This window comes from Pieris rapae, chromosome 8 (assembly GCF_905147795.1).
Source record: "Pieris rapae chromosome 8, ilPieRapa1.1, whole genome shotgun sequence".
NCBI lineage: Eukaryota > Metazoa > Arthropoda > Insecta > Lepidoptera > Pieridae > Pieris > Pieris rapae.
The window spans coordinates 4368135-4380739 of record NC_059516.1 but is presented as its reverse complement, the minus strand read 5'-3'; the positions used below and the strand labels follow the sequence as shown (position 1 = coordinate 4380739).

The following is a 12605-nucleotide window of genomic DNA, read 5'->3' as shown; positions in this document are numbered from 1 at the left end:
AGTTATTTTAAAAGTTGCTTAAAAGTAGTGCGAGTATTTTCGACTTAATGTTTTTTTTATAAGGACAGGTCGGTACCGTCAACTAACTATATATTTTATCGATGATTATTTAAGACAATCATACGCTTTATTAGTTCAATTAATATGCAAAATAATCACTTACTGCAATCAATCTATTGAGAACAAAGTTCCTTTTGAATAAGAATGAAAATCTCAAAACAGTTTTTTTTAAATTTATATAAATTCTTAAATCGCTAAATCATTTGTCATAGAAGGTTCTATCTACGCCGTAGCGATCTACGAAGGATAAAGGCGGCCACGGCGTAGACGAAGATCCGTAGAGGACCCTGTTATTAGAATAATATAACGTTTTAGTATTCAAGTTCCAATTCTATTGGTACTTCTCACAATTTTAAAGGTGATTCAAAATATAAGATTACACAATTTCCTGTGTAAATGGTGAACAAATTGTCGGTTAATTTCTTATGAAACTACGTCGATAGCGATCCAAGTCTAAACAACATCAGTCAATCGGTGAAGATTTAACACAATAATTGCTATTTTTAGATACCTACAATTACAAACAGCACAGTTTGAGTTGATCTTTATTGAAGATTAAGATCTAGAATGAAGATCTTTATGTTCTAAACCACATTTCAAGCCATAACCTTCAGGAAATATTCCTAAAAATAAATGTTTTGTGAGATAACGGCCGCTAAATCCAAATACTTTTACACTTTTCGCGATTTACAGTTATCACTGTTAAAAGTCAAGGTCTATGAGGAAACACGTTTTTCTTTTTTCAAGTCAAGTTTTCGTCCCAAAAACATTAAAGGATGATTGAATTTAGGATTTCCAAGCTTATCGTGTTTCATGCAATGCGTGACGGACGGAGAAATGTCACGCAATAAATTCGTGTCTGTGCAAATATATGTAAAATAGACTTTACCAAATTCGGGTTACACAAACTGTTTCTTTTCGACTAAGTTCTTTTCATACAAAATCCAATCCTGGAATTTGACTCTTACACAGTCATTTAAATTGTGTTACAACGTGAATACAATTTAAATGTGTAAGAAATAAGTGACGTATTATTTCAGCAACATAAACCTCTTTACATAAAATATGAAAGCACAACTTTATTGCAAAGGTCAAGCGGCTAACATAACAGTTCTAAAGATAATTAATTATCTATTCATAACGCGAGTTTATGGGGTGAATGTAGGCGCAAATAACAGTGAATGTTTTTTCTTGAATGACATGTTTTTTCTGTTTATCACGTTAAGCCCATTTTTTGGTAATCCTAAACACACTCGTATGGTCACTGTCGATAGGTTGCTTGTGATTTCCATTTACTGCTCCTTACTTAATCATTCAAGCCTAGTACATATAATATATAAGTTTTGCTTATTGAAATAAGATGAATCTACTAAAATTTACTTGCAAATTCTGAGCAATCTTCAGTGTATCCAGATTTAGCTTAACTGCAGCTTATAAGTTGGAGCGTTTACACAATGTATGCATCAGATTATATTTGAACTTGTATGTTCTTTTCTGGCTGTAGTTTTGATTTCCGTTCCCTTGACAATCTAATTCTTGAAACTCTTCATGAAGCTGAATTCTTTAAATTATCTTTTACTGTGCAAAATCTTTAAATTAATTCAATAATCATAATTATGACTCTATTATAAGATAACTTTCTTTTAATATTTAAGTTTAGAATTGTGTAATTCTAGTGGTACATGTTAATTAATGTATTTTTGTAAATCAGTTATGCACTGCTTTTTAGCACGTAATTCCTTTTTTACTTTCCCATCCTAGGGTTGTCTGGAATAAATAGCTTGGTAGATAGGTAATTTTCATATTTCATGTGTATGTTTAATTAAACGAAGTGTAAGTAAATAAATTAATTAAATTTTTTACGTTTTTATGTTTTGCGAGGACTGCTTTTTAAAATATTTGCATACTTGAGTAGCCTGTATTTATTAATTAACAGTAATACACAAATGCCTTAGTTTTTCTGCAGTTCCATATCAAAGCTAAAAACCGAGTTAATTCTTCGTAATACCATCGCAGGTTCGTAAATTGTCCTTCTAAACCATCACTGTTAAAACATTAGAGTGAATAATCGCTATGTACTGTATTGTAAAAATACTAGCGTCACCTAAACTCTCGTATGAATATTAATTATACGAAGATTTAATGTTAGCCCGGAAACAAAATGTTCATATCGTTATCAGAGAATGATTCACGGCAATAAATTGTGTAGATAATGTTGGCAGTAGCTACAACGTACGGCTCAAGTGTTTGTGAATTAATACATCCATACTGATACACGAAAGCTCGACCAATTACTCATATGATAAATAAAAGCGAACTGTTTTTTGTAGAAGGTCTATGTTGACAAGTCGCTTAATTTAACTGTACTGATACAACTTTACTTTACAGGTCATAATAGATTTCGATTTTAAATACTTTTCTCTTGTAAAACATTTTCAAGTTTAGTTTCTTTTCAAGTATTTCTAACTCTACGGTCCAGTTCTTTGCCCATGCATTCTTTTTTAAATATTAAATTCAATCTAATTACCTTATGTTTTGTATGTGAAATATATGTATGTAAAAAATAAACAAAGCTGAATTACCTTTGAATTGTAGACAAACTCGAATATCAGTTAATGCTTCAAAATGTGTCACAATAATATTCACTAGAAACAATATTTATTTTATAATATAAATAAATATAATATTATATTATAAACAAATCTCAAATTTTGGTAAAATGCGAATGCAATTTGTAAATAGTAAATTTCGATTTATTCCAAAAATGAAAGTTTTGACATGTAAATATTATCTAAAACATCACAACCCGCAAACACGTTTATTGTTACCGTCGACATCGTTATCTTGTTGAATTTCACGACACCAATTAACCGGGAAACACAACTCCCTCGCTCTTACTCCGTTTCATCTCTTTGCATGTTCGCGACTATCATTTTATTGTGAAAACGGTTTCAGCTTTTCAATCGAACATTCAATAGAATTCAATTTAATACTATTACAAGAAAGGGTATGAAACAGATTCTGTTTACTGTAGGTTAACAAAAGAATTCTGAAAAACCTGAAAAATATTTCACAGATGCAGTATTTTGCCACATACAAATTAAGAAAAGGAATCTATTAATGGAAATTTAGTATTTTTTCACAATTATGACGCCACTATAAAAACAAAACAGTTATTTTAAAATATCTAAAATAAATCAATCAAATCAAAAATTATTTTTTCATGTAGGTAACATAATGTACACTTATGAACGTCAAAAAAAATACATTAAATGCTTCTAATTTTACATTTACTACCAGTTCTCAAATCAAAGGCGTAGAACGGAAGATAAGAACTGGCAATAAACTCTCCGCCACTGTTTTTAATTGCTAAGTTTTTTCTTTTACACAACGTTTGTAAGGAACTGCAAACATACCATAAAAACAATGCCTGGTTTGGTCGTTCTTTTTCCATATATTTAAACTGTTTTTTTAAAGCTTTGAACATACATAAGATAGAATATAATTAAAATTTGAAAATGTCGAAGAAACGACACAGCGAAATAAGTTATTTGTTACCAAAGTCATGCACGTTAAATCATAATTTATAACTAAAAATAATTAATTTACAACCTACATATTGAACAAATTGTATTGCATTGTACATTACTAATAAGTTTTAATGGTTATTAGTATTACAGTGATTGTAAATAGTTAAAAGATTTACTAGTAATTAATAAAATTTATCTTTTTGTTCGGATCTGCATTTTGCATCGGCTACCTGTTATGCATCAATGTTTTGCTGGACTTATAATGCCATAGTACACAATTTAATGTTGTCGTTACATAATGATTAATTATAATATCATTTGTTAAATAAATTGTATATTTGGACTACCTCGTGGACATAAAACTATGTCTAAGTAGTTTTTTTCCACCAAACATAAATTATTTTTTTAAACTATGTGTATAAATAATACATCTTGGGGTTTCAACGATGGGGGTTAAATTTAAATACAGCGTTCGTTGCCTCAGTAACGTTACGACCATATAAAAAGAACTGGAACTTATTATAACTTTGATTGCTGTTTTATATTATGGCAGTAACAGGATAAATTTCGCATCTAAGTATATCAACCATCTGTATCAAATATTATTATATATTATTAGGAGCTTCTGAAAACGTCAATTGAAACGAAATTCGACATCGTACTGGTGAAATCGCTTTGAATCTTGACACTATCCTTGAAATTCTATTCAAATAAATTATATTAAAAGCTTCCAAATGGGTATCTAGTGGGAACTTCAGATAACACTTAAGATACGCATGATAGGTACTTTGGGATGATAAAGTGAATGTGGCTGAAGAGATATGCCCTCTTTAAGGTTAATTTGTTTTAATCAAGAGTTCGAAATTTATATAATTTAATATTCGATAAGCTGTAAATTGAATTCGAAAGGAAACCAAATTAAAATCATTAATTCATTTTTTTTTTACATTAACTGCCTGTTCCCAAATCTAGGGCGAAGAATGAAATAGGAACACGCACTTAGTCTCGTGGGAACAACACGCAAATACTTTGTAAAAATAACGAACATCACCGCTAACACAAAATCAAGTCCGACCATTCACCACGAGTACCTACCACCAAGTATGACCCATGGTCTGCCATCGGCCCCCCGCCATATTTTTGGGCAATCAATGACATTTAAGCGAGCAGATATATACAAACTTTTTCATAGATAAAATACCTTCTTTCATTTATTTATTTATTATTCAAAAACGCTAATATCCGTAGATACTACAAACTTTAGATCAATGTTAGTTTTCTTGACAACTTCTTTGGAAGCATTTGCTTGTTTCAGCTTTAAAAGTCGATTTTATTCTTATGACGCCATAAACATATTGAACAAATTTAATATTTAACCGTTTTGCGCCATTAGAAATACATTATTTATTTAACACCCGCATTCCCAAATAAACAAATAGTTAATTAAAATCCAAATGATACAGTAAAATACGATTTGGCAACGAGCGTCTTTTGTTTATTGTAATCCATGTTGATACCCGTTAAAATTTATTGTTACTATTTCCGTTAAGTATATAAATAGATTTTCCCGTGACTGATGTGCATAGTCGTGCACGCCTGACCACCGGAAAATTACTGAGAGTATCTAAAGAGAAGATATTAGGTTTTTTACATTATTAATTTGTTGATTAATTGCATTGCAGATTAAAGTCAAAAATAATAATCTACTTATAAACTAGGTATTTTTTTAATTTGTTAATTAGATAAATAAAAACAGGAATAGAAAATACCTATTTTTAACAAAAAAAATCTTGTTTCAAATTGTCAAGTATATAAATAAATGCGGCATGTGTGCAACACGATATATAATAACATATATTTCTGATAGTAATAGTTTTTTGTTAGGGAGAGAAGTGTATATGCACTGTTAAAAAATTATAACAGTGAATAATGAAAATGAAAACGCGGTAGTTTTACTGAAGTAATCCGTAAAGCCTTTACGAAAACCGAATGAAAAATGAAAATCCTTTAAATTTAACACTGCGTGTCACTTTACTATAACTTTTTGGTATCAAAGTATTTATTTTATCATTATTTTTTTATTTGAACCACAAAATTGTCTTAATTTATTATTATAATAAACACAAATTGACGTACATACAAAAATATATAAAGAGCGGTGCCGTCCCAATTACATGTAGACACGACCAGATCATGTAAATGTTAACGCTCTTAACAAAGGCCCTAGTTTGGACCCACATATTGGTTGGACACTCCAATGGTACGTGGCCATAAAAAAACAGTGAAACAGGAAATGTCTGTTCCAAGGTTACGCATAATTTAGCGGTTTCGTAATCAGTCAAAATTAATTATTGTTTAAAATTTCACGATCAAACAATGTGTTGACAGATGAAAGTTATAAATGAATACACCTACGTTTTTCATATTATAGACAAAGAGCAAAATTTTTTAACAAGCGAATATTGCAAAACAACTCGGTTTTTAAATTCTAATGAAATCGTATTAAGATGTCCTGTCATAACAGGATGACAGCAGTCGTACAGCATATATGTTATTAAGTTTTTAAGATCGTTTCGATCTCTTTCTTACTTAGGAATCTATCCAAACAAATATTTTAGGTTTGTTACATATAACACAGTTAATACAAAAACTCAATGTATTTTTATTTTATAAATTGTGTTGTTAAATGTACGCCAATTAAATCCTATTAAGTAATTTAAGACAAACCGAATTTATTTAAAATGATATTTAACATAACATATACAATGTAATTGTCGCAGCCAACTAGCTTAATTAGAAAAATACGTTTATTATGGAACATAAGATAGACAGGTATCACTTACTCCACGTCATTAAATTTGAACCTTTAGGCATCCCTACTCATCGGTAAAGAAGACAGAGGGTGTAGGCCGAGAGAAAAAGCCGGCGTAAAACACACTCGGTACTCTTTAAAAAAAAAGCCTAAAGTAATAATTATTCAAACGGTATTAAAACACACATATAAATCCTAATAGAATGTATTTAAAGTCTCTTTCAAAAAGTATTTAATAATTAAACATTTATATATATATATATATATTATAATTCCAACATTGTTAGAATTTTCTGGGAATCACACTCGATTAAACTAGCATTAATGCGCTTTTCCGTAGTAAACGGATTATAGTATTTGGCGCGTGCAGCTCACAGACTATAAAGAATCTATTTTGATTCCATACTGTTCTAACAATGTATTGTTTGTTGAATCGCGGATACGATGGCGGCTTTTGTGCCAAGCTTGTAAAACCTAATAGTTAATTTGACTACGGTATAATCTGTAACATGTTTTATGTTCTATGCTAAAAAATCCTTTTGATTTTGAGTGAGTTGGTATTTACGGCTTATAGTAATAGGTTAACTTCTTGCTTGATTAATTCATAGGTCACTGAAAACTACATAAAATACGTTTAACAGTACAGACAGTACATCTTAACGGGAGGAAATTTGGCGTTGTGTGACTATCACTCTTGAGGTCGTAGATTCTAACCCCGGTTGGACATAAATGGACTTCATATCTACGTGCGCATTTAATTCTCGCTTCTACGATGTAGAATACCAGCAGCTTGCCTTAGAGTTTAAAAAGTAGACTTTTCCTAGAAAAAAAACAAATGATTACAAAACAAATGAATTGCTCTAAAGGCTCCTTAGAAGGTTGTAGCGCTTCCTTTTTTGAATCTTAAATAATCAAGAGACGTATGGTAGTTTGAACTTGTACGAGTATATACTTTACATTTCTGATTCTGTTAGATTTTGCTTAACGATCTCAGAAATAACATAATCTTACAAAATAATGTAATTATCAAACATTTTAAATTTGTTTTAATAGTATTTATAATGTATTATAAATTTTACCTATTGATTTTTGCACAATAAAGTAGTTTAAAGAAATTAATTTATGTATGTCAAATGTTTTTTTTTTTTGTAATATAAGTTTTCAAAATAACAGTAATAGAAATTACCTGTTTCAGTCATTATTCTTATATCTGTATTTTTAAATACACTGTATTTATTAAAACGCGCGAGTGAGATATTAAAAATATACGTAACATAAACATTTTTTGATAGATTGATGTGAGTCAGCCGGCTGTGAATTTACAAAGGTTGATTTTAGTATGGAAACATTTTTTCAACAAATGTGAAAATTAAACATATCAATCCGCAATAAAAACTTTCAACAATTAAAGGCATTTAAAAATAATGTGTATTAAATATGTGCATGAAGCTTTTCCTCCTCTCTCAGATCTTTCATTGTAGAGAAATTTGGAAATTTCTTTAACTTTTAATGGCTTAATTGCAGTCGCAGACCATCAATTCTACCTTTACTATGATGAAACAATCAGGTTATTATCTCTATAGGCAAATGCTCAGTACACTCAATTGTAATTTTAATATATATTTTTTAATGGGCCAATCTGTATGAGTAATAACGAAATAAGCCAAGTTCGTAAGCCTTGCTGACTGCTTGCTTTTTTGATCACTACTATGTATCAATTATATTACAAATCTAACATAATATATAATAAATTAATTAATAAAACATAATTGGTCAAATTACATTACATTGTTATGAAGATGCTTTACCCCACAGTAGGACCGTCCTGTATTCTGGCTTACCAGTCTCATCTGAGGTACAAAGAAACATGCATAATATATCATATAATATAATCAAAGTATAAACAACTTATAAGCATAAATATATTTGTTACTTTCCTTACAAATAAATCAATGGCGCTAACTTTTTAGGTATGGGCTTCAGATTTCTGTATCTGTTTGTGTGTGATCAGCCTCCAGTGCCTGACACACGCCGTCGACTTTTTGTGTCTAAGACATGTCGGTTTCTTCACGATGTTTTCCTTCATCGCTCGACCGAATGTTAAATGCGCACATAGAAAGATAGTCTATTGGTGCACAGCTGGGGATCGAACCTTTGACCTCAGAAATGAGAGTCGCACACTGAAGTCACTAGGCCAACACTGCACATTTTCTCATAATGCAAATATAATTTGAGACCGAACCCAATTTTTAATACTTGCTTACACTTTATTGAGTATAAACCAAACTGGGCCAAAGTTCTAAAGAGTTCGTTGACCCGAGTTTTAACTAGCTGTCTAACGAACGGTTACTTTTCACGATTCTTGCATAACCGAGTACGGCAATCTGCCAACTTCACGCAGTCCTACTAAAACAGTTTTAACATGATTAACGCAGAAATTATTAGTTATTGTTCTTATTGCCTCACTTTAAACACTTTTGTAAATTGTTAGATGTTTTAGGAATTGGTGACAAAAATATTGTCTTCTGAGCTTTGAATGTTTCGTGTCGGCTTCTCAAAGTGACAAAGTGCAAATCCGGCTTTACGAGTTTTTAGTCTTTGCCTCTTTTGAAGTATAAAAGCTATTTTTCTATTCAATACTAACTAGGTCGACGACATTGCGCCATTTCGCGTACTTACATACGGCACAAATGTGCAACCGTATTTTGAAGTTAAATCTACTGTAAAATTCTTCTTTCCTGGTAGGCATGCTTAATCATTATTACCGTGCTAGCCAGGCCTATCTTTTATTTTTTTAAATATAATTATATTTTATTGATTACATTATTATAATTACATTATTTTTTACTAAAAATGGTTGCTTGTATTTGCAAATAATGCGTCTGGATAAATCTTCACACATGAAGAGCAATCTCTTATCTACAAGGGCGTTATTTGCTTGTATACATACTTAAATTCTGGCGCAAACTAATACAATCTTAAATTTCCTTCACTTTGGTTTCCTACGTAAATGAACATAACTTTGTTCTAGGCGAATTCGGAAAGGTGTTTCAAAGCAAAGATAACATGTCTATATTCATCAGGTTACACCATTGTCTATTCCCGGTATGACGTGATCCGCAAATTGTTTACGTTCAATGACGGACAGCCAGCTTTACGATGTTCTTCACATTATCAATGTTCACGTAAATTCACGTTTTATTTGACGTTTTCAAATATATTGCCCATTGGTCACGTTTTATATATTTATCTAATTGTATGAGTTTCTTTTGTTTATGAAAAATGAGCATTTTATAGTACAGTGCATTGCTGAAAATCAAAAGAAAACTAGTTAGTGCTAATTCAGTTTTCTACGCCGCGGAAGTCTCCAAATTTGACAACAGGCCGTTAACACTTGACAATTGACACGCCCTGGCCATGTAATAAATTAATAAAATATATTTTATAGTTGACACTTAACAGTTCAAACAAAAAGACAGATCACGTATTCATCATTTACTGTGCACCTGGTTAATAACCTTCCACTCGAATGTGGGAAATTAGACATATTAATAATTTTGAAAAAATGCTCTCTTGGACATTAACACCACTGTATACATAATCCATCAGTTTTTGCTTCTATTTATATCCATTACAACATTGACGTTTCAGTGACATGCTGGTCATTAGATCAATTTGCTTTTGAAATAAAAATGTTCTAAACATGACAATGATATTTTATTTCTTAAGCAATTATTTTTAATCACACCTTTGTTTTATTGATCTTACTTTTTGTATAATCTAAGCTGTTAGAGATAAAAAGAAGAGAAGAAAGAAAAAAACACCGATAATAACTAATCAAGTGATATTTATAACATAAGAATTGACTCGTAATGTATGTAATTTCTACATAAAATTCCTTTTAAGACAAATTTTCACGCCAAGATATGCGAACTTTGTATTGTTGATAATTATTATGAATACAAAGAAGCTAGAAACAAAACGACACATTACACGAACCGAGTCTTTACGAAGCCGTTAACATTTTAAATGATCCGTTTTACATAAGTTTAAAGACCGGATAATCCTGCCCCAATAAACAAGACACGAAATGCCCTGTTTGCCATTTTGTTCTGGTTTCCAACAATTGAATTTTCATTTAAAGATTAAATGGCATTGCGTAGTAAATGGTAAGATGCATAATATAAACCCGCCCCTAATTTTGTTTCAGTGGACAAAGCCATAGACATAGAGAAAGAAGAAATAAAGAAGCATAAGACGATCGCTTTGTCCTTATCCCGCCGTTTATCTCTAAGCTGGTCGTACGTCCATAACCTGTAAACCTGTGTTGCCCTGGTATTGTTAGCTGTAAACATCGTGCACTCCGTCACTCCGCACTGACTATTTCTGGATGCGTGCATTCCGCTGACCTCTCGATTATACCGTTGTAACGACTATTCGATTTTACTGCCCGGTTTAACATGATTTTACATACGTTATGTAAAACACTGTAGGACTTCTTTTTTCACCTTCAGGGTGTTGCGTAACCCTAATTCACTACTTCTTTGCCGTGGAAGAAAACTATATTACGAGAATGTATTTTTATATATTCTATTATTGATTATACTAAATGTTGAACAAATACTACACTTATGTCTATTTATTGAACATGTTTATATCGGCGTTATTACTCGTATTTTGGTTTAATTGCATTGCACTCCACAAAGTGTACGAATTGGCTGTAAATTGTGGTGAACACAGACTAACTACTAACAAAATGGCGAATAGCTCTAGATATAAATTTAGTATTTTTCATATATATGAAAATACTAACATATTTGAATAACAATCTTGAATTTTGGAAACAATGCCAACAATGGTAATATTAAAATAATTCAGACATTTGTAATTAATTGATTTGGTTGCTAGTCTATGTATATCTAGGTTATGCGATGGCGTGGAATGTTGTTTTTATAACCTGTATGTTTTTATGAAGAATCTAACGACTCCACCTTTTCCTTAAAATCATATACACACTCACTGCACAGGCTGTGTGGGGCAAAATATGTCTTGGACCTTAGAAAAACTTCCACCGCTTCCTGTAACTGCAACTTTGAGTATGGTTTTACGGCCACTCAATTAAAAATTATAATCATGTATAGTTAGAATACACACTTAAAACTAACAATTTCCAAAATAGATTAATAACCACTGAATGTAACCAAGATCATAAAATATTGTATTTGTAACAGTAAACCCCATTGTTTCTGGGCCAAATAGGTTAAACCGACAAAAAGTATACTTGGCTCTATAGCACAATGTATAAACTGTAGTTACTCTACGATTTATGGTCAAATAATTTACTTTTGTATATTTCTTTATTCTCTTGTTAAGTTTTCAAAAACAAACTTAAGAACTAACTGTAAAAAATATTTTAATTTAAATGATTTTTAAATCACTATGGCAAGGGCAAGACGTTAGTTGAACAAAACATGTTCTGTTCAGTATTTCCTAGACTTACGATTTGTAGTGGCAAGCGACGCTATGACACACTTATTGCAATATTTACTAATCTGTGGCAGAGCCCGCAATAGCGCATGCGCGATGTTGTGTTGGGTTTTGGCGCCATTCATAGTTTTCCTTGAATATAATTTCGAGAGCAACGTTTTATTATTCCTTAGAAACAAATAATACTGATGTTATGTAAACAGATTTTGAGTGTCATCAATAATTTAGATGTGACAAAGAAAATAAATTATCATCTCGATATACTATCAGAACATTCACAGTGTCAAAATCAACTTTTGTCTACTATAATTATCACAAGCAAAAGGCAAATTACGTTTCGTAACGTCCCTTTATTTTTGTAATTTCTTTATAAAATAACTTAAATAATCTTAAAATATAAAAATTGTGCCAAATATTCGAAGGTTTTATAGCATTTTCATTAGGTTTAATTTTACCTTTTAAAAGATTTCCGCATGAAATAAAGCATAATTGGGTCACGCACAAAGGAAACGCAAAGAATCTCTGAATTTGTTTACGTAGGTATGAAAATGTAATTACGCTAAGGCAAAAATCTCATTAATTTATCAAGACTCCATAATTTAGGCGATGTTTTTCATTATGACTTATGACTCATTGTTTGGAGCCATGGTAATAAACCCTAATAAAATCTACGAGTACATATTATATACATATATAATATATATGCAATAGCTAAG

The 12605-nt window shown here is 30.9% G+C and overlaps 1 protein-coding gene across 5 annotated transcripts in view; it reads left to right on the top strand.

Moving 5' to 3' along the window:
- LOC111002852 overlaps window positions 1–12605 on the top strand; it is a 32780-nt gene that overhangs the window by 306 nt on the left and 19869 nt on the right. The window lies entirely within an intron of this gene.